We start from the raw sequence: 22,557 nt of genomic DNA, 5'->3' as shown, positions 1-22,557 counted from the left end.
ATTTACGAATGACTAAAAAAGGGGACCTAAGTATTTATTTTCTCCCTTCAATATTTTTTTTAATATTGATGGTAGCGAAAAACAGTAGTACTTATTTTATAAGAAATCTGAAACAGATTATTTACGTAAAAGATATTTTTTGGCTGTGGGCTACCGTTTACGAGTTATTTACGAAAAACAAGAAAAATAAACGATTGTAGAACAAATTATAAGTAACTTTCCCACATTCATAATATTTTGTATTGAGATCACTCTGACCCACGCTTAATATTATTTTTTATCTCCCATTTATCAACAGTTTTGTATATTAAACTATATATTTTCTTAAACGTAATAAGTGTAGCTTTACCACTGTATTTTTTGTTTTCAGATTCCTGCTACACTTTAAAAAAAATTGGTAATTATGAAAAAATCAAAAATACGTTTTTTAGTCTTTTCTACTTTATGCTTTTTTTTTGTTAGTAAGTGCATTGTTTTTGTTCCAAAACTAGATTTCTCATCCTTAATTTATCCGAAAATGATATATTACATTCCCTAATAGGTATAGTTTTAGAGAAATGTTGCTCCAAGTGAAGCGCGGCAGCGTCGAACTTTCCCCCTCCCCCCCCCACTAAATGAGAGGTGGCTCTCGACGGCTCCCGGTCTGTATCTGCTCAAGACCAGCTAAGAATCAACTGTGCCAAGTTTCAGCGCATAGTCTCAAAGTGCAAGGTCCCCATACAACGGTGTGCAGTAACAAAGCAGCTAATGACATATATCATCGTCATCATCCAACGCAGACAAACTGCCTGATTCGAACTTTAAGATACTTACGTCAATTAATAGATCTATAGTTCGTTTTTTTAGCATTAGAAAGAACTTGAAAGAAGGTAAGCGATCTTGACATGTCTTTTATTTGAAAAACGCTTTATAAAAATCATTAACTATTACTTATGAAAGCAGAAGAATATAAATGATCGTATTAGATTCATAATTGTTACATATTTGCCGTAACTTATTTTTAAAATGTGTTTTTCAATTAAAATACACATCAAGATTGTTTACCTTATTTCTAATGCTAAAAAAAACGAACTATAGAAACGATATGGATTAAATGTCAGTGTCAAAAGTGACGTTTTTGTTTGAAGAAACGTCTCATTTGACACTGACATATCTAATCCATATCGTTTCTAGATCTATTAATTGATATTTTAAAGTTCGAATTGGGCCGAAAGTTGCGGGCAGAAGTTAGTTATTTAAATTGATCATTAGGTATTTTAAATAATAGGTAAAACGAGCATAGGTTCAACTATTAGGTAAATCGATTTTCGGTATTCTGATATGTAACCAGGTATTATATTTTCACCTCAGCAGCTCGAACAAGGGTACTTTGCTTCTTAAAAACAGTGAGCAAAATGCGATTTTGCTCACTGAGTCATTTTGCCTCACTCAGTGAGCAAAATCGCATTTTGCTCACTGAGTTGTCTCACTCAGTGAGCAAAATGCGATTTTGCTCACTGAGTGAGACAAAATGACATTCAAGTGACCTTTATAGTCAAATGTCATTTCAACATGCGGGGTAATACAAGTTCGATATACTTGGGTTCTATTATCTCTGTCCCTCTAGGTATGTTCTCACTGCTTAGGGTGAAAAATTTTGTGTACTACACGAGATCAAAGTTATTTACATCTCGTGCGCTTTTGAATCCCTTACTACGCTCAAGATTCTAAATTAGATTCACTCGCTACGCTCGTGAATCTATTATAGAATCTTTCGCTTGCACGGGACTCAAAATAAGCACTCGAAGAAATATCAAACTTTGATCTCTTGTTGTACAAATAACTATTTCTCCTCAAACAGAAGTAGGTATCAAGAGATCCGACAGTCAAGCAATTATTTTGTTTACACGTGATATAAACTGAACTATTCTACCAAATAATTACTGTTCTTTTGTTACTTAGGCTAATAATAGGTACCTGTCTTTCTATTCACCATTTCTGATGAACTTACCCAGTGACACAACCGATTTGTAGTAGTATACCCTATAATGGACGTGGAACCGGTAATGGGACAAACAACCACAAATCATCTAAAATAAGTATTTAAAAGTAGTTTATAAACACTGGCTATACTTTATCATAAATAAGAGTTCTAGAACTGTTGCAGTTTGAATTTTTATTAAATTCGGTTACTTTTTAAGAAATTGGCGTCAACCCAAAAGTTGTCGTGTCACTGAAAAAAAATACCACTAAGAATTCTTAACAACTTCGCTAAAAGAGATGAGTTAATTTATTATTTTTTAATTAATTAATACTTGATAAAAACTAGAATGTTTACCATGAGATAAGGTATACAACACACTATGTTGTGACTCCACAGATGTAAAAAAATAGTGGTATTAGGCCCAATCCCATTATAGGAGCTGTAAAACTGCATACCTCCTATGATGGGACAATTTACATAACGATGCTTGCCAATTACAGAAGTAAAATGTAGTTACGAAATATGTCAACCAGGAGGTATGCTCGGACTTCGGATAAATTAATATCGTTTTTCCAAACTTTTATTTAACTTGCCCTGTTAGTTAGTGTGGGTCAAATTTTGGTAGCTGAATTTGACCCACTTTCCGATTTCCGATTGAGTTGAAATTTTGTATACGTAATATGTAATATGCAAATCGGATGATAATGCAATATTATGATAACATGGACCTGATCTGATCATGGAGACAGGAGGTGGGCATGGGAACTCTGCGATAAACGCTAACTAATTGTGTTTGGGTATATTAGAATTGTCTCCATGGGTCTAATACAATAATAATTGTCTGTGGAAAGAAAAATACATTCAGCGATAAAAGCTTATACCAAAGAGAATCCAAAAATTTATTTTTTTGCAATAACTTATTCCCTATTTCAATATTTAATAGTATGGAGCAATGTCCATTATAGGGGGCCTATTACTGGATCCACGTCCATTACCGGGGTTCCATTACTGGAGCTTTGGTGTCCATGACTGGAGAAAAAAAACATAGTTTTAATTTGTTAAGTATGTGGAAATTAATTGTAGTATCTTTGATACAACACGCCTGAAACATGAAAGACGGATAGGACATTCATCTTGTAACACGCTAAGCGGTAGACCATTTACATGTATCAGGGAAATATCACAAATACTCCAAATTTCCTCTTAAATGTCCCATGACTGGTGCTGTTACATTATATGACAAGCACTAAGCCCATGTAAACCGGACTTACAACACCTTCGCTGCGTATAACTCGTAAGTAATTAACCATACTTTGCATGGGGTCTTTCGACCCCCTATCGCAGTGAACGTGTTACCCGCAGGCTCGCGAATTTTATCAAAACGGAAGCTCACCCGCGCACCCATCCTCCAATGGCCGATCTGCACTTCCCGTCAAGTCCAAGTCAGTCTCGCCGCGTCGCCGCTATTGAACGCACGTCGCTCGTCCCCGCGAACGCGCGATCTCATTACGGAACCTGTGGATTTCTAGATTTCCTAGTGAAGTGCACTAACTAAATAAATATAGTTGTTTATTAACTACTACTGTGTGTGTGTGGATTTGACATTTGGATTTCAAAAGGTTTGTGCGAATTTTATTAGGAATGCGTTGGTCCTTGATGCGCAGGATTGTTTTTAATGGCAAGATGCTTTGCACTTGAGGTTCGTTGACTTGCTTTGCTTGACCGGGGCTATATTACACTTGAGAATGACATGGCGATACGATGGAAAGTTGGAATGTTAACGGCGAAATGTCGAAATTTGCATACAATTTGCATTTAAGTGATAAAAAGTTAAAGCATATATGGCTTTTTTTATTTCTGATAGGTATACCTAACAAGCTGTCAAATTACATACACGTGTAGTGTCAAACGAAAAATGAACAATTATTTCTTATTTTATAGATAATTACCCAAATTGCCTGTCACGCACGTTTCTTTAAATATTTATTGTAATAATGTAGGATATAGGTATAATAGGTAGGTACTTACCTACCTCTATTTTGTAAAAGTAAAAAAAAAACTGGTACATACGGAATTTACAAATCTCATAAATAAGAAATTAATAATTCGTCTTAATAATGTCTTGATTGTAGGTATTCGAGGAAATGTAGTTCAAGTTATGAATATGTTTAAAAACGTGAAAGCGAAAAACTAAATATACGAACACATACTAAATTAACCATAACAGTGGTTTCTATAAGTTAAAAGCGTTCGCTTTATTCATTCACTTTAAGATTATTTGCTAACGAAATACCTAAACGCAGGTAGACTCCGGTAGAATTAGCATTGCAGAATACCTACCTAATTTATTATTCATCCTTGTATGCCACCATCCACATCTGTGCCACCATCCGTATACTTAGGTAAAAAATAAAATATAAGCTGTTTTGACATTAGTCATGTCTATGCGACCTAAACTCTGTATCTTTAGGTATTTCAATAAAAGTAAACAAACGGCTCGATTCGGGAAATGAATTAAGGCCTGCGCAAACCGGCGGAGCGCAGCGCAGATCACTTTAAATTTATCAATGTATTTTCTTCCCTATTTCAATTACCTTCAGGTATAAATTTAAATGCTTTGAGACCGATCTTGGAGCATCACGGAGGATTGTTACTCCGCGGCATCGAGGAGCACGCTAGAGGATACCGCGGCGGTAGGCGCCGGCATGCCGCGGCATCCCCCGGCATGCGCCGAGGCCTCCCGAGTGCACCGGAGTAGCACCGGGACGACGGGGGAGAACTCGTGCACACTAGTCACTAATCCCTTGTGATAGAGTACACGCGGCGACATGCCGCGGCATCCCCCGGCCTGCGCCGAAGTGCTCCCTGGTGCGCCGGCCGCCAGCGCCGGGCTGGCGGGTGCTCGCGGTATCGCGGGGGATTTTACCTCGCCGGTGTGCGCTGCGCGGCGTAAATCCTCCTCGGTGATCTGCGCTCCGCTCCGCCTGGTGCTCCGCCGCTGGCCTTTAGAGACTCATAGAAATGAAATAGTAAAGATATGTGACGTTCCACTGCAAAAGGTACCTTATGGCGGCTGGCGCTTACGTCACATAGCGCCGCAATAATATTGGAGCGGCGTAATAGCGTACCTAAGCGCCAACCGCCATAAGGTACCTTTACCCGTGGGACGTCACATATCTTTACTATATCGTATCTAGTTAATCTCTAATTCATTTCCCGAATCGCGCCGAAAACCTACCCTCAAATGGCTCCTTAAGCCAGTTGAGGGTAGATGAAAACATTACATGATTACAATAAATAATGTAAGGTTAGTCAGGTCGTTCAGTGACTGATCCAGGCGGTTTTGTATTTGGTCGGTTAACCAATAAATGTTATATTTAACTATAACTACCCGAAAATTTACAAGTTGTTTGTTTACTTTTATTTAAATACCTAAAGATACAGACTATATGTACCTACCTACCTATATATCCTTGTAAGGCCCAATGTGCATTACATTGCAATATTTGCAATGTACACTTCCGTTTTAGTGCTAATAGAATAATATACAAGGAAAGGTAACTGGACTTCATTACACTATTTTTCAACGTAAGTACTTACCTACTTAAAAATTAAAGAAATGTGGGCAGCTAATATTATTAATAACGGAAGCCGACTCAGTATTTTGGTATATAGTGTTAATTATAAAAGGCTGCTATTTAACTGATCACCAGATTTAGTAAAATTTAATACCAAAAAAATCTATTTTACCACCCTAAAATCATGAATGATCACCAAAATTATAACACCATTTTAATGTGAAATGATTACCAATTTTATTACATTTTACTATCCTTTTAAAGGAAATGACACCAAAATAATCATTATTAACCCAAAAATAGTCAATGATTACCAAATTTCAATCCCCATTTTAATGTGAAATGATAACCAAATTTTTACATCTTGCTATCCTATTAAAGAAAATGACACCAAAATAATCATTGTAAACCCAAAAATAGTAAATGACCACCAAAATTAGAACTCCATTTTAATGTAAAATGATAACCAAATTTTTAAATCTTGCTATCCTATTAAAGCAAATGGCTCCAAAATAATCATTGTAAACGCAAAAATAGTAAATGATCACAAAATTGTAACCACATTTTAATTAAAAATGTGCAATCATTTAATATATCGTTATCCTATTAAATTAATTAATCCACTTCGTCACCTTTTTCTAGTAGCATTTTATTTCTGTAACAGTCGCAGTTCTAACCTAACCTAACCCACTTTTCTAGTAGCATTTTGTTTCTGTAAGGGTCGCAGTTCAAACCTAACCTAACCCACTTTTCTAGTAGCATTTCTTTTCTGCAAGGGTCGCAGTTCAAACCTAACCTAACCCACTTTTCTAGTAGCATTTCGTTTCTGTATGGGTCGCAGTTCAAACCTAACCTAACCCACTTTTCTAGTAGCATTTCTTTTCTGTGAGGGTCGCAGTTCAAACCTAACCTAACCCACTTTTCTAGTAGCGTTTCGTATCTGTATGGGTAGCAGTTGAAACTTAACCTAACCTACTTTTCTAGTACCATTTCGTTTCTGTAAGGGTCGCAGTGCTAACCTAACCTAACCCACTTAACTGATAGCAGTTTAACTTACTTTTCTAGAAGCATAACGAAATGCTACTAGAAAAGTAGATTAGGTTAGGTAGGTATGCGGTGCGGGCTACGGGGGGTTGAGCGGGAGGGGCTAGTAATTTTGGCATCAGTTTACTTTATTTGGTAATATGTATAAATTTTTTGGTAATCATAGTGGTTTATTTAGGTGAAAATATCGCATTAATTTGGTCTTCAAGATTTGGTGATCATTAATGATTTTTGGTGATCATTCAATATATTTGGTATTTGAATACAATTTGAAGTGCAGTCGTAATTAAAGTGGTGGTACTTTTGTATTTTTAGGCCTTATTTTTTTGGTGTTCAGTAATTTTTTTTGGTAAGCATGATTTTTTTATTTAGGATACCAAAGTATTTTTTGATGGTCATTATATTTGTAGCCATTATAAAACCCAGGGGTTTATCCATACACGACCCCCGGGTATTCTGTTCCAATTAGATACTTGTTAGACATTACAAGCATAAGGATGTAGCACCGCTCACAATCTCTCTGCTTAGCCTTAAGGTTGACTGGTAGAGAATGCCTTATGGCATTAAGTCCGCCTTTTGTACTATAAGGTTTTTCTTTTGTGCAATAAAGATTAAATAAATAAATAAAATAAGGGTGCGTTTTCTCTACAGTTACACCTACTATGATAAGATTAATAAGTCGTCAATCCAATCTTATTTAATAATCGACAGCAAAGATACATTGATTACATAAGATGCGTAAAATCTAAGACAATTTCGGCTTCAAATTTGACAGGTAAACGAGATGGCGCTGTACAGCTCCATACATTTTGAGGTAACTCTGATTCTCAAAAGTTAACGTTTGACGATTCAGTGACCGCACGCAATTGCCGTACAGCGCCATCGGTTTTGGATGTCAAACTAAGGGGCACGGGTTTTTCTTAGACATTACCTCTCTATTACAATCAATTCTCTTTGATCGACAGTGAGTACAGGGCCAAAAGCGGCCCAGGTGTTCATAAATATGAACGAAGCCTCTTATTATCAAGACGTCAAAGTGAATGTTCAGAATTTTTTTGCGACTGTCTGTATTGTATTGTACCGTATTGATATGATATATTATGTTACGATATGTAATCTAATCTCACATGAATGCGGATTATAATGTAATAATTATACCTACCTACACGTGTTTGTAACACACAATACATAATATTTTTTTTGGTAAATCTATTGTTGTGCTATTAAATACTGAATAGTACCGACGTGCACTAGGATAATCAAAACATCTAATGACTAGATTTTATTGTATTCAATGTAAATATTCCAACACAATCAAATAAGTTTCTCAAATCTAACTCTTAGTTTTAAAATTACACACGAACAACGTATAGTTGTTTAGTGTTGTTAAATTTATAAAATTTCATGATTTTAATTTAAAATAAAACCTATCAAGTGCAAGTCGGACTCGCCCACCGAGGGTTCCGTACAAATTAAACGTAAGTATTTTAATTTTTTTTTTTTACAACTTTATAGCGCTCAGATTTTTTGCTGTGCTTGTAGTGTAAGACGATATTACTTGATAAATTTCATAGTTCTAGGTCAACGGGAAGTACCCTTATACATTTTGTTTCCCTTGAGAATGTCGAAACATACATTTTTTGCGACATAAACGGCCGTATCTTTTTTTTACGTTATCTTGTTTGATTTTTTCTCAGCTTCAATTTCATATAAACAAGCTTTACTAGTCAAGCTCTGAAGGCAGCAACGTCAGAATTTTTTATTAAATACTAGTTATTAAATTTTTGCTAGCATCCTGCATCCCAGGCAAGACGAGGCAAGGCAGTTAGGTATTTAATTAGCACGTCCTGGGCTGTGGTAGGGTTAAATTATACTATTAGTCAGCTATTGTTCAAAACAGTATAGGTAATTTTGAATTAACGGGCTTCTAGCCTATAGTCGGTTCGGTAGTGGTCCTGCGTACGAAGCTGTATAGGTCCTGGGTTCGAATCCTGGTAAGGGCATTTATTTGTGTTTACGTATCACGAATATTTGTTCCAAAGTTATGGATGTTTTCAATGTACATGTTTATCTATTTAATGCCATATGTATACATATATTGCCGCCTACTACCCATAGTAAAATCTTTGCTTAGTAGGCTATTTATTAAATAGGAAAATATTATTTGTTAAATAGGTATTACATTAACTTAATTTAATCTATATTTATATTAAGCATCGCATTTCTGAATGTAATTGAATACCCACTTAATGATAATACATTTAGACGTCACCGTATTTGAGTCACTCCCATCTAACTCTAAATATTGATGTCACAGTCACACTGACAAAGCAAGTTGTCTGTAGGTAGGTACAATAATGGAAATTAGTTTCTCAAAGCAATTACATTGTGTCTGTATTGTATTAGCTTTAATACTAATAACTTATTCAATACAGAACCTTACCAATATAGGTATTACTAAGTTTCAATTTAGAATCCTCCGACAAATTATATCAGCGCCATCTAGTAAATTAAAGTTAAAACTTGTCTCAGGATCATATTACTGTAAACAGTATTAATTTACAGGAAACTAGTGTCCGACCGAAGATTCGGTTTGGTTTCGGTTTCGGCCAGTTTCGGCCAAAAAACCACGTTTCAGCCGTAGTTTCGGTTTCGGCCACAAAACGGCCGAAAGTTTTACGAAATGGTAATTCGTACCATGAGATGAGACTATGAAACTAAACTATGTGACAAAGACCGAAAGTTGGGGAACAAGTAGGACAACAATATTAATATACCTACTGATTTATGTATACAGAAATTTATTGGTTTAATTATTAGAAAACACTAATATTCCCCTAATGAGGGCGCCACTGGACGGTCGACGCAGTCTTAATATGTGTATAAAAGCGGTTTTATGACATGTTTTCAACGATTTTAATAAGTTTACAAATGTTTCGGCCAAAGCCGAACCTTCGGTTTCGGCAAAAAAACATGTTTCGCTCGGGCACTACAGGAAACCCACAAGAAATTAATATGGTCTGTTCGTATTGATTAGGAACGACATTCATGTGCACAAACACACAAAGAGTGTTTATATTATAAAAAATAAAAATAGGTTCAATCGTCTAGGCAATTTTGAAATTTGTTAACATAGTACAAAAGCTATTATAAATAATACCTATGCGTCATTATCGCAAGCGTCCTTGACTGCACCACAGCTGAACCAACCGAATAATGATTAACAATTAACCGACCGCGACAAACGACGAGTCAAAACGTCGCCTTGACATGTAAACGACCTCCTTGCGACATGACAAGTTGACAACATTGCGAGGTGCGTAAACAATGCGTACTAGACACATTTAGTTATATTCCTATGTAACTAAAGGTGAAATAGGTTTAGGCCGGCGCCCCACTGCTGCGCACACTATGTACACGACCCACGTTCCTATACAAAATTTCGTGGGCTTGCCCACGGTTTGTATTAGGCCGGAGCCCCACTGCTGCGCACACTATGTACACGACCCACGTTCCTATACAAAATTTCGTGGGCTTGCCCACGGTTTGTATTAAAACGTGGGCCGTGGATGTAGCGTCAGTAGCGTGCGCAGCAGTGGGGCGCCGGCCTTGAGTTAGGTAAAATAGGGATTTGGAAATACTAATTTCATTTCACGAATACTACTCTTCTTCTTATGGTGCCGTCTCCTACGGGAGGTTGGCTATCATTAGGGCTATTTTCACTTTTGAATACAGCTCGAGACAGCGATCCGGTGCTCATCTTGAACCAGCACCTGAGGTTTTTGAGCCACGAGGTACGTCTTCTTCCACATTTTCGTTTTCCCTGGATTTACTACTACGAATACTACTACAGCTGCATTACTGCGGCGGTGTTGATGCTACCCTTGTGTGTCATTTTCATGTGTCACGCTCACTCATAAAAATATAAAAAAAACTCATACTAAACCGCGACGAACCGAGAGTGCAATATTATTATGGACTATTTTCTATCACCCGCGTAATAAGTGGCGTGGTAAGTATTCTAAACCAGAAAAAAAATTGAAATACCTTATAAATCAAAACCAAAATAGTACTTTGCTAATCCGCGAAAAGATAACGTGCTAGTCAATCAGTGCTTACAAATAATTGTATGTGGAAAATTATGTTTTTGTACAAATTAACTTCAAGTTATAGTTGAATTTTTTTAAGCTGACCGTGTAGGACTATGACAGGTCATAGCCCTAAACGGTCAGCTTAAAAAAAAAACAACTATATACTGGTTGAGTTTGCCGCGAAGTGTTTTGCGAAGCTCTGAAGAGCGGGGGTAATTAGGAAGATGACTTGCTCGACGCTTCCATCTGTTGAGCTTAACTGGTACCGTTACGCTACGGCTACGGGTGTAATTTGCCGTAAAATACTGTATTTTATGTACCTTTATATTTACTTTTACTGTAATTAGAAATTAATAAGGGTTCAACCTGTCGTTATATTTTCTAAAAAAAATATTCTTTGTCTCTACATTTTTATTTCTTGAACGATATTTTTGTGTATATAATATTGAGACTCCGGTGCGTCACGAACATACAATTAAAATAATAATCATACTTAAATGCGGCACTTGGATATAATGATTGTGTACTGCCTACTGGTTGGTCTACATTTGTTAAATTGGTTATAAAGTAGGTACTATTATTTGCAACTGAAATAATATATATTGACCTTCCTATGTGTGTTTGACTAATTTTAACTTTCGGATATCAGTAATTAATCTGGATATTTTTGACTCTGTACGTATCTGTACTTTCTGTACATTTTCTCTCGGCAAATTCTCGTAGTGCTCGAAAAAGGGACATTTGTGAATTTAATTAAATACTGCGGGTCACTTCTGGATGAGATTGGCTCAGGACCGGGATAAGTGGCGAACTCGAAGAGAGGCCTATGCCCAGCAGCAGTGGGTGATAAAAGGCTGATATGATTACATTGATGATGATGATGATGATGATGATGATGATGATGATGAATTAAATCAGTCTTATACCAAATATTAAATGCAATTATTTAATGAAAAGTCAAACGTCACAGCAAAAGAATTACAAGTTTTTCATGTGCGACTGTACACGCACAGTCACCTGCAATAATATGTTACTCTTCGAAGGCCGCAAAAATATGTGACACGCTCTTATGGCTCTACAAATAAGATCGTGTCAGATATTTTTGCTACCTTCTTTGTGTAACATATTGTAGGTGACTGCACCAACATAATGTCATACTTTGGTCGCAAGCGAATTTTAAAGCCCCAACTTCTCATAACAAACTTCAATACACAGAATACATTAAACACGTAAAATTATGCTTGTTTTAAAACTCGCGTATTAACGTCAGCTTCGTCGTCAAGAAATTCGCTCCGAAGGCAGCTGTCACATCAATTGTAGCAATTTCGCGGCCATATGGTTTTACTTTGAAAGTATCGTTCGCTTTAAGCGTGCCATTAGCATAATTCTTAAACTCCCATGTCAGCTTAGCGTCTGTTTTCTGCTTACATTCACGGTTTTATGTAAGGTGCAGAGCGAACTTGGCCGCCCTCATACAATAGGTTTTTTTAGGGTTCCGTACCTCAAAACGAAAAAAGGGAACCCTTATAGGATCACTCGTGCGTCTGTCTGTATGTCCGACCATTCCCCCCTCCCCTTTATCTCCGAAACTACTGGGTCTAAAATTCTGAAAAAAATACACAAAATAGTTCTTTACCTATTATAGATGACAGGAAAATCTATGAGAAATGTGCAGTCAAGCGTGAGTCGAACTTAATTACTTAGTTTAAGATCCGATCCCTACGGATTTTTAAAAGACATTTCACTCACGTTTGACATAAAAATGTTAAAAATTGGGTAATGTACGGAACCTCTGGAACGCGAGTCAGACTCGCACTTGACCGGTTTCTTTTTATTCGTTTTCCCGATTTATAAATAAATTGTGTCAAAATAACTGCTGTCTAGATTTTTCTAATAATTTTCTGGTGCTTTAATTCGGCCGTGTGAAATAATTTGAAAAACTCAGTTCTCATTTTAAAACCACTTGTTGAAATAACATAACTTGGCATGGACAGACGCCAAATTTCTAAACAAATATGAGAACTTATACTTTAAACAAAGTAGTTCTCGTTATGTTTTATGCAACATCGCTTAATGAGTAATTATGCTTGCGTTGGGTTCCGCTTGTCTGAGCGTCGTGGGATCCGGCGAATTGGCCGGTTGTTGCGAAAGTTAATGAATGAACGCAACATGTTTAATTGATGTCTCCTTAGGGTTCATCCACATATTACGTCACAGTAACACGTCATGCCAAGTGTGACGTATTAACGACCTATATTTTTCCTATGAGAAAGTGTGACAAGGATCTTAAAAAACCGGGCAAGTGCGAGTCGGACTCGCGCACGAAGGGTTCCGTACCATAATGCAAAAAAAAAAACAAAAAAAAAGCAAAAAAAAAACGGTCACCCATCCAAATACTGACCACTCCCGACGTTGCTTAACTTTGGTCAAAAATCACGTTTGTTGTATGGGAGCCCCATTTAAATCTTTATTTTATTCTGTTTTTAGTATTTGTTGTTATAGCGGCAACAGAAATACATCATCTGTGAAAATTTCAACTGTCTAGCTATCACGGTTCGTGAGATACAGCCTGGTGACAGACGGACGGACGGACGGACGGACGGACAGCGAAGTCTTAGTAATAGGGTCCCGTTTTACCCTTTGGGTACGGAACCCTAAAAAGGGGGGTTTAGAAATCGAAATTTTGTGTGATGTAATTAATGGATGACTCCTTAGTTGTTTTCACTGTTGTCCAGTTTTGTGATCATTTCTGGTAAGTACCTACTCGTATTAACTTTGTAACACGCCGGTCTTCGTCTTTGGCACCTACTTGTCTTCCTTGCTAGGGGTCATCCATTAATTACATCACACGAATTTCTAGGTTTTTTGACCCCTCCCCCGGTCCTTGTCACACTTGGTCACATTTGGCAGACCCCCTCCCCCCTGGTGTGACGTCACATTTTTTCAACGATATCGGCAAATATTGATTTAAAATTTTATCAAAATATGTTTCACAAAAGAAATACCTATAGAAATTTTATAAACCAAAACTGATTGGGACAGAAAATTAAACGAATAAAAACGTCGTTCCAAAAACTTGTTTTTTAACCGTACAGCGAATAAAATAGTTCAAATATTTGTTGTTACTGATGAAGTTAAAGTGACGTCACAAGTTTGTGACTCCCCCCTCCCCCTTGTCACAACATGTCACATTTTCTTGACCCCCTTCCCTCCCCCTAAACGTGTGATGTAATTAATGGATGACCCCCTACGAGTATGTAAGGCCTTTTTGTGAGTTGTCACTTTGTATGGAAAGGTAGGTAGGCTTTGTAGGTGTATGGTAAGGTGGAGGTGTAATTGTCTTTGTTTATGCTACTGTACATTGTAAACGATGTGAGGTGTGCAATAAAGAATTAAATTGTATTGTATTGTAACATTACCTACCGCAGACTGCATATTTGCCGTGAATTTAAATCGATGTTGCTGCTCGGATTTTTGGCATCTGTAGGGCTATCCGCCAATACCGAAAATCGTCAATTGCGGGCATTTTTCTCTGTCACTCTAATTACGCCTTCATTGGAGTAAAAGAGTAAGATCCCCGCAATTTGCGAATTTCGGTTTTCGCGGTAGCCCCTCTGCTTCAGCAATATCGCGTCGCATTACTGTAAATACTGTAATTAGGTATACTTCACTTATTGATTTAAATGACAGTAATAACTCTTGTTAGTATAAAACCTTCTTCTCAAGTACATTAAATGACGGAATGAGGGATTAGAATGATGCGCTCCACTCACTATCAGTATAATGTCATTATTTTGACATTACATCAAAAATATTAAAAAATGTTTAATAACTTCATTATCTAAGAGGGTTTTAAGATCTCATCCACATGGAATCCAGTCATTAGTAATTGTAAGCGGAAACGAATATCGACAGTCGATAAATCGAATATCGTTAGTGTTGTGTGTCGACAGAGTGACATCCCTAGTGCGCAAAACGTTCAAACTGATAAACATGACCAAGTGCGGGTAGTTCGAAAAACTCGCGCGGCTAGAAGATGTTGATGTCAACTTGAGCCAGTCTGCTCCGAGACCACGGGGACAACGCCGTCCTCGAAACGTCGGAGGTAAATCTTAAAACTTAAATACGCGATTAAGTCCCGTTGTGCAGTTTGATAACTTCATTATCGTCCATCATTCTTTCTGTCATTTCTGATTCCATCATTCTAATCAATTCACTGTCAGTATTAATGTCATTTCTAGTATCATTACTTTGACATAACTCCAATACTGACGGAAATTATCAAAATAAACATCATTACTTGCCGTCATTCCTTCATTACAATCCCTACGCTATCACTAAAAACGTCATTCCTTCAAAGTAATGTCAGTATTCATGATAGTGTCGGGGCCGTAAATAGTAATGCTGGTGTAGTTTGAATGCGAACGGTACAGTCGCCATCAGATATATCGGAGCGGCTGGGGTTCTCACAAATATCTGAGCACGCCTCTATTGTCAGGGCGTTAGAGTGCGTGTTCAGATATTGTGAACACCTTGGCCGCTCCAATATATCTGATGGTGGCTGTACCTTAACAAGACCAACTGCAGGAGCGGTATTTATCACCTGTCATGTCATGCGTCACTTTCGCGCTTAGGTACTTGTTAGAACGTGACAGGCATTGTGTCAAATGATAAAGAGCCGGCCATCATAGCCCTTCGCCATCATAGCACTCGTGTACAAATTTAGTTTAGTTTAACAGGTGCGACAATTGTAAAATCACTGTTGCTGACGTCACAGGCATCCATGGGCTACGATTACCACTTACCATCGGGCGGGCCGTACTCCTGTTTGCCACCATCATTGTATTATTTAAAAAAACTTTATTATATCGGATAAAAACAGATATTTCTCCTGCGAAGTTTCTGACAATTGTCAAAGATTTAGAAGAATTGTAGGTAATTCTTGACAGGTAATGAGTTATATGTCGGAATTTCGTGACAATTGTAGTGTTTCTTGTGACAATTGTCATAAACTTAGCAAGAGAAATATCTGTTTCTTTCCGATATCATAAAGTTTTTTTTAATAATACAATGATGGTGGCAAACAGGAATACGGCCCGCCCGATGGTTAGCGGTAACCGTAGCCCATGGATGCCTGTGACGTCAGCAACAGTGATTTTACAATTCGTCGCACCTGTCACGTTGGTGAAACAGGGGCCTGATCTGTTCAAAGCAAAACCAAAATATTGCAACTATGGAAAAATTTAGAGGAACACAAAAAAAAGTTTAGTTACTTATTTTGAAATTACTTTAGGTGCTGAAATCCAGTAGGTAGGTAATTAAACTTTCTTTTTGCGTTCCTCTAAATTTGTCCATGAGTAGGTGTGTATAATTATGTTTTTCGAAGAGTTAAGTCAGAGTCTTAAAGAATCTTATCTTTTTACTGTGTTTCTTGTACTGTGAAACGAGTTTCTTATTTGCGGTCAGTTTTTAGTTAGAAACGTGTTGTTTGTAGAAATTCATGTTATCTGCATCTCACCACTGCGGTTTGAGGTCATGTTTCATCTTGTTCGATGTTTCTTTTTCATACTAAAGTGGTCGGAAGTAGGCATAAATGTTATAGGCATTCCAGAAAAGTGTCGAATACTTAAATACGTGACGCTTTTTTTACAAGCTTTTATTTAGTTTCACCTGACCGTTGTCTGTCTGTCTGTCGGTCTGTAATCAAATCTTGCAAGTTAAATTTGAGCCACTTCCCGGTTTCCGATTGAGCTGAAATTTTGCATGCATGTATAAATCGGATGACAATGCAATATTATGGTACCATCGAGCTGATCTGATGATGGAGACAGGAGGTGGCCATAGGAACTCTGTGATGAAACAACGCAACCTAATTGTGTTAGGGGTTTTTAGAATTGTCTCGATGAGTATTAGTTGTCTGTCGTAAGAAAAGTACATTCTAATAAATGATGATTTTGATTTGACATTATAATAAATGACGTATTGTACCTAATTTTACTTTATTTTGCAATACCTACTTACTTTATTTTTTCTTGTTTTTTGGAATTCTGATAATTGACATATTTGTATCTCCTGACTTAAAATGTGACGTCCCACGGGTAAAGGTACCTTATGGCGGTTGGCGCTTACGCTATTATTAACGCCGCTCCAATATTATTGCGGCGCTATGCGACGTAAGCGCCAGCCGCCATAAGGTACCTTTTGCCGTGGAAAGTCACAAATATTTGTAATTTAGTTAAGTTTAGTTTAAGCAAACCTTTGCATGCTTTGTTAAGCAGAATGTATTGGACATTTTTACATTGTTAAGAACTTGTTTTGTGTACTACATTCTTGCAAATGAATAAATTATTTAATGATTTAATTTTAATTTACAGTCAGCGATAAAAGCTTGTACCAAAAATTTAATTTTTGCCAAAACCTTATTAACACTTGTGACAAAGCTAAGAAGCCGATATTTGGCATTATCGTTTGATAACTTGGCTTTAAATTCACCGTTACACAATACAGATTTGTGTAGGTCATTAAGGTACCTAGCTTAGTAACGTGTTGGTTGGAACTCGAGTCGACTGAGTCTGAATTTGAAGAACTCGCCTCGCTTTTACGAGACTCGGCGCGTAAAATACTTCTGAGTTTGTTATGTCCCGAGTCGAGTCCTTTGTTGAGACTTTTTTAAAAGCAACTCAAAAGGACTCGAGTCTCCGAACAAAGACTCCGTGAACAATTTTATAGGTTTTTCCTAAATAACAGTAAATAAATTAGGCGTTATTGTATGATTCGTGTACCTGATTCACGAATTTTACACAAAAACAGCAAGGCTCTACAAAAGACTCGGGTCTCTAACAAGTTGAAAAGAACTCGAGTTTAGACTTAATTATAAGAGTCTCAAAAACTGAGTCGAGTCTTGAAGCAGAGGACTCAAAAGACTCGAGTCTTAACCAACACTAAGGTAGCTGCCATACGCGTCACCTTCCCAAAAAAGTACAGGTACCTTTTTGTGGAATGCCCCATTACCATGCAATGATAAGCGGTCACCGGAGGCTATTTGGTTGGTTTCAATTGTCAGTTTACAACGAGAATTATGTTACTGCGATGGAAATCGCTGAACTGTAAATAACAATTGATAAAAATATGACCAAAATAAGTAAGACCAACAGAAGGTTTAAGAGGAATTGTTATTTATATGCCGGTTACTATGCCGGTCTTCGCCATATTGACCTTACCCACAAAAAGTGGTTCTGGTAAACGAGTACAGGCGGTCTAGCATAATCTGTGTTCTCGCGCGCGAGTCCATATAGGTACTTGAAGTCGCGCGCGAGAACGCAACTCATGCAACAAATACTTTAACATAAGTATGCTTTTTTTGTCACTTCTTATAAGGAAAGATAAGTATGTAAGTTGGATTTAAATATAGTTGGTGTACTGAAACAGGTTAATAAGTCATTTTGAGCACAGCCACGTCTGCCACTCGATTAAGGAATGCAAAAAATACGACTCAGAAGAAAACAACCTTGACTGTACCGGTTTATTTCTGGTGATGCACGCAATTTATCGCAATTTATTTCCAATGTAAACCTGTACGGATATGATGGTCGTTCTTGTCTACGTGACAGCGAGATAAAACGGCATACGTTACTTTCAATCGCGCTCTGTCGTTAACGTATCATATCTCAGGACTGGCCTTACGGGCAATAAGAATGAGGCATGAATGGGGCCAGTTATACAGCGGTGTGACATCGCTACAACGCGGTTGGTTGATGAGTTCGCATCACGCACGCGATTGGTTGATGAGTTCGCATCACGCGCGCGATTGGTCGCAACTAGTTGTGTTAGGCTGCACGATTGCCTCGAATTCGTGAGTGACACCGCTGAACTAGTACCATTTTTAGTGTCCGTAAGGCCGGTCCTTAAATATAACACGTCAATTCGCTATGTTAAAAAGTGACGAATATTTTGTTAAAAGGAGGCCGCTACGTACTATATTTTGTATTTATGTACCTTTTGAATACATCAAACTAGTTTTTATGTTGCTGTATTCGTCAATCTATGCGTCCCAAAGCTAAAACGGCCGTTATTGTTTTGTCCTTACCGGGATTCAAACCAAGAACCTTCAGTTTCGTAGGCATGGGAAGTGGGAACTGACTTCAGTCACTAGTAACGTAGGTATTCAAAGTCACGTCAGTTAAATTTACTCTAGACCTATTTTCGTATGAAGCTAAACTGGTTCTGACTCATGCATTTAAATGACCAATATCGGTTAAGGCTTGTTACTTATCTATTAAAGTCTAGGCCGAACGTTGACATTTATCCGACAGATCGATAAATACGTTGGCAACAAAACGGTCCCTTTTTGTTGAAAATATTATTATTTGATTGTACGTAAACGGGCGAGATGTGTTTTAAAGGGCAGATGTGCATCGTATTGTATGTAAAAGTAATTATTAATCATCATCTTCCTCGCATTGTCCCGGCATTTTGCCACGGCTCATGGGAGCATGGGGTCCGCTTCGCAACTAATCCCAAGAATTGGCATAGGCACTAATTTTTACGAAAGTGACTGCCATCTGACCTTCCAACCCAGAGGGTAAACAATTAGGCCTTATAAAAGTAATTATTATGTTAAGATATTAAAAGAGTAGCAGCTATGATCCTATGATTAGGTATATCATAACGGGTTGAGTTTAGTCTTCAATTACTGTATAAAAATCAAGGAAGAGTCTAAACTATCTACTTAATTCAATACATAAAAAAACCGGAGAAGTGTGAGTCGGACTCGCCCACCGAGGGTTCCGTACGTTTTAGAATTTGTTGTTATAGCGGCAACAAAAATACATCTGTGAAAATTTCAACTGTCTAGCTTTCGCGGTTCATGAGATACAGCCTGGTGAAGTGGTGACAGACAGACGGGTAGACGGACAGACGCACAGTGGAGTCTTAGTTATAGGGTGCCTTTTTTAGCTTTTGGATACGGAACCCTAAAAAGGTCTCCCAGTCCATTGTATTTTCCATCTTTACTGTGACAAATCAGAACTACAATTGTCTTGGCAATTTTTGATTTGTGCCAGCTAGAGGCTAAAACTCAAACTCAACTTTGTCAAAGTACATTTTTTTGTTGTTAATCGGAATCGCCAGCTCAATCGATCTAGGCTATAAACAAAGTGTGAGATATTTATTACAGAAACTTGAGGTTTCGGTGCTTCACACACATATATACCTACACTGAACTTTTTTTCACATTTGTTAAGTTTTATGTTAGTTCTACTTAGAATCATAAGCTCTTTCGATCATAATGGCAGAAAAAAAAACGATTCTTCCATTCCGTTACCGGCATAAAATCTATGAAAAATGGTAACGGAATGGGAATAAAAATCTTGGGACACTTTTTTCTCCTATTAGGATTAAAAGAGCTGGATATTATGAATAGAAACGACATAAAAGTATTTTGATTAAAAAATGTGTTGTACAACTTTTAATATAATGGTCCAAATATTAAGTTTAAACTTTAAACTACTAATATTTAAACTACGTGACGATCCGGAAAGGATAATTTGGAACATTTTAATTGTATTAACGATTCTGTTAAGGAATAAGAATAAGAATGATTTATTGCAGTACTGTGTACATTTCAAACCTTTTTTGTTGAAACCCAAAAAAAGAAACAAACATTTTGGTAATCGTTCTCTTCTTTTGCTTCAATCCTTTCATTTAATAATAAAACAACCTATCATTACAGGAAATATCGCAGCTATTGAAGTTGTTTCCGTGATAGTTGTAACTATTATTGATAACATTACCAACATTACACATACTTAGATATTATCGTTTGATCAACGACTAAAAATCAGTGATATTATCTAAATTGCTTTGAAATGTGTTGTTGTTTCGCTTTGATGAGGAATAAATGGGGTTTCTATATCGTGGTTAGTGACAATATTTTCATAGTCAAAAACCGTCCGTCTATTATAACTCAAGGTAGTCTAGGTTCATAAAATACTAACTTACGAGATTAAATAAGTTCCCGTACCGACTCTATTAAATATTAAAAATAGATTGTGGACACGATAGCGATTTACCTACGTTTATTTTAAAATTTTAATACATAGTACATATTAGCAAAGCATTTTTCCAGATATTATAATTTACTTAATGTATACTAGAGATGCAACGGATATTCGGTTACTAGCCGATATCCGGCCTATCCGGCCTAGACGACCGGTCTGGCCTAGTGGGTAGTGACCCTGCCTACGAAGCCCATGGTCCTGGGTTCGAATCCCAGTAAGGGCATTTATTTGTGTGATGAACACTAATATTTGTTCCTGAGTCATGGGTGTTTTCTATGTATATAAGTATGTATTTATCTATATAAGTATGTATATCGTCGCCTAGCACCCATAGTACAAGCTTTGCTTAGTTTGGGGCTAGGTTGATATGTGTAAGATGTCCCCAATATTTATTTATTTATTTATTTATTTATAGTCACGGTCATATCGTACCGTATCGGTTTATTCGGTTTATTATGTCAAAAGCATTTAAACATCCACTCACTTGCACGCGTACGCACGCACGTGCTCCTACTCATTTCAAACCTAGAAATGAGTCCGCGCCAACGTTCACCTCAAAACCTGCACAATGCGCACCTAAAAAAACCGAAATGTAGGTATAGTTCTGCCGGCCGAATATTCGGCCGATGGTTAGGCCGAACATCCGGTATCCGGTATCTAGCCAAACAACTATCCGTTGTATACATCTCTCTTATGTATACCTACGTACATACATACAATAACAAAATAACAATACACGAAAAATGTTACTTAGTTATCATCACTATCAGTGTCTGATTACGTGTTTCCTGTACAGACTGGACAGACTTGATAACGAATTTACTATTTTAGCTAAAATTATATTTTAAAATATTAATTACATATTTTCTAGATACGCCTTCTGCTTCCTTTCATGTATTTTTCATCATAATTTGGTGACCACGAATGTGTTATCGTTGTTCGGCGAAATGCGGCTGGAAGTTACATTAGTATCATCATTTTAAGCTTATACTCAAAATTATTATGTATTTAAATTATGCGCCTTTTTGCTTTCAAATTTCGAGAAGAGAGGGGAAACGCGGGAACATACCACTTATTAGGATTGGGTATAAAGTTGTATTCCACATCTCTTCTCCGCTCCGCTGAATTCCCGCACGTCATCTCCGTCTCAGTGGAAAGGCATCCTTATTGCAAAGGTACCTCTTCAATGTTTTACCAGATCACGTTATATGCAAACACTTAAAATACAATTTCACACGGCTCGCTCAGCTGAGCGAAACGAACACTTACAATAAATATGATTAAACGTATTATTGGAGAAAATTTTATCACGCTGATAACGAGTACTATGAATTTGATAAGAAAATCATGTTCCGATACGGTAATGTAAATACTGTTTTAGCAGGTTGAGCCAATACGCGAAGAAAAGGGGTTATTTTGTATGAGCATAGGTATTTCTTTAGCTCATTGTCCTTTCCGGTTGATCACGATTTTTATTTGTATGTGCGTGACGAACCGGAAACTTCTTTCTATTTCATAGAATCAATATAGTTAGCTAATAAATTAGTATTATATGACATTATCTTTATTTATTATTCTTAAGTTAGGCATTTTATAATATGAATATTATGAAAGTAAAATATAAAACACTTAAAAAACAATAAAAAATACATATAAACACATTATAAAAAACCTAACCTAGGGTGCCGCCGGCAGCGGGGCAAGGCCCAAGCTGCCGGTGGTCAGAGCCGCAAGAGTTAAGGCACCGACGTACTATACGCGCCGTGTCCAAACAGAAGGCGATTCTGCATCTGACCCTTGATCCAACCACCCAGCGAGAGTCT

At 37.1% G+C, this 22,557-nt stretch overlaps 1 protein-coding gene across 5 annotated transcripts in view; it reads left to right on the top strand.

The window, feature by feature from the left end:
• The window catches only part of LOC134796354 (putative polypeptide N-acetylgalactosaminyltransferase 9), a 328,216-nt gene that overhangs the window by 52,929 nt on the left and 252,730 nt on the right, over positions 1-22,557 (top strand). For 4 of the 5 annotated variants that reach the window (XM_063768510.1, XM_063768513.1, XM_063768512.1 and 1 more), the window contains exon 1: positions 3,428-3,582. The exons of the other annotated variant lie outside the window; for it this stretch is intronic. The gene's annotated coding sequence lies outside the window, so the exon portion shown is untranslated. Of the gene's footprint in view, positions 1-3,427; positions 3,583-22,557 lie in introns of those variants that run through there. 5 annotated transcript variants of the gene reach the window in all.

Source organism: Cydia splendana, chromosome 13 (assembly GCF_910591565.1).
Source record: "Cydia splendana chromosome 13, ilCydSple1.2, whole genome shotgun sequence".
In the NCBI taxonomy this organism is placed as follows: Eukaryota; Metazoa; Arthropoda; class Insecta; order Lepidoptera; family Tortricidae; genus Cydia; species Cydia splendana.
Note: the sequence above shows the minus strand (reverse complement) of the source record. Positions and strands in the feature narration are given on the sequence as shown.